Genomic DNA, 6,000 nt, shown 5'->3' with positions numbered 1-6,000 from the left:
CTAATCAACTGTGTAAAAATCATCAAAAATAAAAATAGTTAATAGCTAAAAGAGGCCAGCAGAATAATTTGGTCTAGTCCTGCCAAGGCAGCTGCTAGTGGGGATCTAAATTCAGTAAATCTATCACAGTGCTATTTTAAAAAATATTGATTGATTGATTTTTATTGGAAAGTCAGATATACAGGGAGAAGGAGAGACAGAGAGGAAGATCTTCTGTTCGCTGATTCACTCCCCAAGTGCCTGCAACAGCCGGAGCTGAGCCGAACCGAAGCCAGGAGCTTCTTCTAAGTCTCCCATGCTGGTGCAGGTTCTCAAAGCCTTGGACCATCCTCCATTGCTTTCCCAGGCCATAAGCAGGGAGCTGGATGGGAAGCAGGGCCACCAGGACAAAAACTGGTGCCTACATGGTATCCCAGCCAGTGCAAGGTGAGGATACTAGCCACTAGGCTACTATACCGGGCCCAGTCTATTTGTAAGTTGATCATTTTGTTTGGCCTGCAAAAGATATTATGAGTGCCCAGGTGATACTTGCCAGAAAAAAAAGGTTCCCCACCCCAACACCTATGCAGTAAGACCTAACAGCTGTTTATGTAACATTTGCATTGCATGTTAATTATTGACAACTCTAGAGGTGGTCCTACAACTATAGATGGGTGTGTGGGGGTTATACAAACACCAGGCCGTTTTCTGTAAAGGTCTTGAGCATCTGTGGTTCTGGGATCCTCAGTGTGTCTGGAACCAGTCCTCTGTCCATACCAAGGAATGATTGGATCGTTGGACCATAGAGGGAATGGCAGTGATGCTAGGGTTACAGAAAGTTGGGTCCTGCCTTTAAAAAGTGTGGTTTTAATGACACTGGGGGATTAATACCGGAGAAGTACAACCAAAAAGGTGGAGAGGATTAAAAAGTGGATTGGTATCTGCTAGCTTTCACCTTTGTGAAATGTGAGACAAATGTTCAGACTCTGAGTGTGTGTAACTCTTTACCCTTACAGCCCAGAACTGACAGGTGAAACCCACTTCAAAAACGCCCCCAGAAGGGGCTCGGCGGCGTGGCCTAGTGGCTAAGGTCCTTGCCTTGATCCCATATGGCTGCTGGTTCTAGTCCCGGCAGCTCCACTTCCTCTCTGTCTCTCCTCCTCTCAGTATATCTGACTTTGTAATAAGAATAAAATAAATCTTAAAAAAAAAAAAAAAAAAAAAAAAAACGCCCCCAGAACTGTTGACCAATGGTTCTGTTTCCCTTCCGAGGAACCACAGCTTTGTGTCTGGAGTGAAGCTTTCCTATGGTTCCCAGAGTGGCACAGCCAAGGTAGGACCAGTAGATGGCGCTTGTCCTCTGATTTCCACATTGTCAGAAAATCCTGAGGCATATTCAGTCAACTGAGTTAGTCTTGTATTCTTTAGTCTTCCCCCTTTTTGCATTATACACATTTTTTCCTCCTCGTGAGTGAGTTTTTTCTTTCTTAAGATTGAATTATGTGTTTCCTTGAAAGGAAGAGTGACAGTACTGTCATCTGTTGTTCACTCCCCAGATGGCCACAGTGGCCAGGGATGAGCCACATCGAATCTGGGATCCTGGATCTCCATCTGGGTCCCCCATGCGTGGCTGAGGCCTCAGCACTTGGGCCGTCATCCAGTTCTTTCCCAGGCACATTAACGGGGCTGGATTGGAAGCAGAGCAGCTGGGACTCTGAACATTCCACTCTGGGATTTTGTCACAGGGAAGAGTTAACCTGCTGTGTCACAATGGTGGACTCAAGCTTCATCTCTGTGTCCTGTGGCTGCTGATTGTTGGTGCTTGGGGATCACTTGCGCGAGCCTCTTTGTTCTGTTTCTTTCTTCTGCTTCAGCAGGGTAGAGAGAGTGCTTTCAGTAGTTCCTGTGGGGGTAGGAGTCGAGGACAGCAAGCAGAGACTGGCAGCAGCAGTGTCCCAGCGGCCCTGACTCTCACAACTTGACCTATCTGTTTAGTGATGTTTTGACTTCCGTTAGTGTTAGTAGAGAGTTCAAGTAGACACACATTGCAAATACCTCGCTAACAGATGCTTTTCATGCTGTAACGGCATCTAGGTACTGCCAGCTGCTTAGTTGTGAGGTCACAGTGGTTTCTAGGAAAGGATTCTTAGTAAGGCTGGCATGAAGAAAATCAGGGACCATTCATTGTGTGTTAATGTGGTGGGTTCTACTGCCCTCTTGTGCATGTCAGATAGAATAACACTTGTTAGATTTCCAGTTCTCTTGCTCAGGGGTGTCCTCAGCAGGAAAGATGGGAAACCCAATGAAAGGCAGAGAAAACTCCAAGCATCAAACCAGTCTTCTTTCTCTGCTACTTCTCCAAGGCTGGTCTGAGTGTTGCTGTGCAGCTGCTTAGGCTGCTGGTTGGGACATGGCATCCATTATCAGAGTGCCAGGTAGAGTTCCAGCTATCGTGTTTCTGATCCACGTTTCTGCTCTTTGGAGGCAGCAGATGTTGGCTGAGTATGTGCCGCTCATGTGGGAGACATGGTGGAGTTCTGGAGCCCTGACTTTGGCCTGGCTGAGCCCCAGGTATTGGTATGCATGAGTGTAACCCAGTGAATTGAAGGTCTCTGTCACTCTTCTCTCACTGATTTTCTGGCTTTTAAATAAACAAATGTTAAAAACCATGGAAGCTCATTTTATAAACAGGAAAGGTTGATTTTGACTCACAGTTTTTGAGGTTCTTTAAAGTACTTGGGCCATCTGCTGCCCTACCAGGTGCGTTAGCAGGGAGCTAGATCAGAAACAGCAACTGGGACACAAACCAGCACTTGGAAATGGGACACCAGTGTTGTGACTGGCAGATTCACCTGCCTGCAGAGCCACAACGTGGGCCCCAAGGTCAGCATCTTTGGGGTGTTCTATGGCACTAATGATAGGCTAAGACAATTGTTGATGTTGGAAAGTCGTAAGATGACTAGGTTGGCTCTTCCTAGCCATGTTCTGGACTCTTGGATGATTTCGTTTGAAGGTTTCTATGCATCAGTTCTGATACTATTTCTTCAATATATATTTTTCCTTCTCTCTCTCTCTCTCTCTCTTTTCCTGTTTGTTTCTTTGATTTTTCTTTTTCCTGAGACCCATGTTGAGTTGAGTAGTGGCTGCGATGGATCATTTTCTGTGACTGAGGTTTTTTTCTTTCATGCTTTTCATCCTGAATTCTTAGATTTCCATCCCAAACCTTTTTTTTTTTTTTTTGAACGCTTTCTTTATGATTGCTCATAATTAAGGAGTGTCCTTTTGAATTTCTGCTTCGGTCTCTGATCCATTTGCTTTCTGTTTTTCTCCTGGCCGTCTGTTCTCACCATGTTCTTGCTGATTCGTGGTTTTATGTTTCTAGTTTGAACTCATGTGATTTTTTGTTTTTGGCTGCCTGTCTTACTTTTTCATAAGAATGTGTAGTAAACATCTTAAAATCAATATATTCAATCCTGTGCTACTTAAACAGCCTTTACCATTTCAATGTATTTTAACTTTATTCTCCCATTTGTCTACTTTAAAAATCATTGACTTCTCCTGTTTTCTTTTTTTTTAAATAAAGTTTTATTTATGAAAATGGCAAGTTGAAGTACAAGAGAGAAGGAAAATTAGGAAATGAAGGGAAAGAATATGGGAGAAGGAGGAGAAAGAAGCAGAGATTGGCAGAGAGCTTCCTTGGCCATACACTGTCCTGGTGGCCGGAACACTGGGGCTGGGGCAGGATGAAGCCAGGAACCAGGAGCTCCAGCTGGGTCTCCCGTGTGGACAAGGGTGCCAGGAACTGAACTGCCTGAACTGTCAGCTGCTTCTTCCTGGGTGTGTTAGCAGGGAGCTGGATGAGAAGCAGAGTGGGCAGTGTTCAGTCCAGCCATCTGAAACCGGAAGCTAGTATGGGAAGCAGTATGCTAGCCTGCTGGGCCCCAGCATTCATCCCTGACTTCTCTTTTACTCGCAGTGTATATCTGATCTGTCAGCAGGTCCTGTTCTGCTTGCAGGAAAGAGCCAGATTCTAACCCCTGCTCAACATGTTCACCACCGAGCCACTGTTGTATTTTGTATGGATTATAGCGATCAGCTCCCCACCAGGTTTCTGGATTGAGTGCTGCTCATCCGTCCCCTGAGTCCTCTATACTCTCAGCTCACCACCCTCAGTGACATTAGCTTAAGTGAAATCATGTTCCCATCCACCTACAATGCTATGATGCCACTCTACATTCAGGAAATGCCCAGGTCCTCATGATGGCCAAGAGGCCCTGCACGTGTGGCTCCCTGCTAGCTCTCCTTGTCGCCCATTTCCTGGATCCTCCTTCTCACATCTTGTTAACCTCCTGGCTGAGTGTGCCCCATCCTTTGTGCCAGTGCACTCAGATGTTCCCTCTGCCTCCTGCCTTGCTCCTTTGCTCCCTTCAGATTCGGCCAAAATCTTATTTTGAGCCCTACTGCAGTTTCTGACCCCAAATGCTTACCCTTTTCCCACCCCCAATTTCCAGCTCTGCTGCTGACTACTGGGAGACACCGGCAGACTGCACAGGCTGAAGGGCTTAGTGCACCAGGCTATCCATACTCGCAGCAGGTGTTAAAAGTTGTTGAAACCAGCTTGGGGTTTCCCATCTTTTTCCAGGTCCTCGTGATGGTCAAGAGGCCCTGCATCAATAACTTGGTGAAATAGCTCACCGAGTTGGGGAAATTTATATTTACCCATTGATTTTAAAGGGCACAACTCAAGAACAAATGGAAGAATAGAATAGACAGATGTGCAGAACCTCTCTGTCTTCTTCCTAGTGCATGGGTGTTATTCATCCCTTTTTCTCTAATGTGTCATACCGTTGTCATGATGGGTGACATCACTGGTATCCATGACTAAGCTCAGTCTCCATCTCCTTTCCCCTCTCCAGAGGCTGGGATGGAGGGAGCAGAATTGAGCCTCTACATGTGGTTTGCTTTTCTGGCAGCTCTGCCCAGCCTTGAGTTACAGAAGCTTCTTCCCCAGAAAGTCAATTGCTATCATTTAAAAGACAATAAATCTCAGAAACCTCTGGAGCTTTGGGCCTGTGACAAAGACCAAACATTTATATTTTAGTACATGCATCTGTCCTGGTTCTACTGTGTAAAATAACAGCCCCAAAGCTGCACTCATAGACCCTGTTGGAATTTGCCTCCAGTGCACTCATCACCCTCTGGTATACCCTATAATCATGATACATTAGAACTTAAACTTCTTGAGAACAGGGACTTTGTCTTGCTCACTGTTATATCGTACAGCCAAGAAATGAGACTGGGATGTGGCCATCCAATGAATACATTCATTTTGACTCAATGTCCTGGTAGGCAGCAAGTCTGTGTTGGACCACCAAGTGTAAGAGAGCTCAGTGTTTTACTGGATTCTAACCTGTGGCCAGAAGTCTTAACTTTTCCTCCACATTTGTTTATTTGTTCATTTGGTAGGAAGGAGTTGGCTGCTGTTTTTGTTGTGAGACAACCACGAACGTTGCATGGGCTCTGTGGCCTTTTGTATGCCTTTGGCCCTGATCCAAGTTATCAGCTAGTGAGTTCTTGCTGACCCCTTGTTCCCTTCCTTCATGTTGTGCTGCTGGCTGACTCCAAGCCCAGAGTCTCTCTGGCTTCTGTCTGCTGTATAAGTAGGAGTTCTCTCCTAGGGCTTCCTCATATCTGTCAACCTGTGCCTGTGTATTTTTCCCATTCTTTGGACTCATCACTGTTTCTTTTGCTGTTCCTGTGCGCTGATGCTGAAGGAGTAAAGCAGCACAGGCTTAGTGCTCCATAGCCCTTATGGAATGAGCATGGTAAGATGGATTGATGGGGTCCCTCATGACACTCAAGAAAATGGCTGAAGTGCAAACAGGCTTTGTGTTCCTGTGATAAATATCAGTCACAGGGAAAGTTCTTCACAAAGATTGCCACAGTCTGTAGCTAATGGGATAAATAATGAAGGCTGTATTTTGCTTATTTGTCTTGTCCAAGACTTTATTTTTGTTTTCG

Source organism: Ochotona princeps, chromosome 12 (assembly GCF_030435755.1).
Source record: "Ochotona princeps isolate mOchPri1 chromosome 12, mOchPri1.hap1, whole genome shotgun sequence".
In the NCBI taxonomy this organism is placed as follows: Eukaryota; Metazoa; Chordata; class Mammalia; order Lagomorpha; family Ochotonidae; genus Ochotona; species Ochotona princeps.
Note: the sequence above shows the minus strand (reverse complement) of the source record.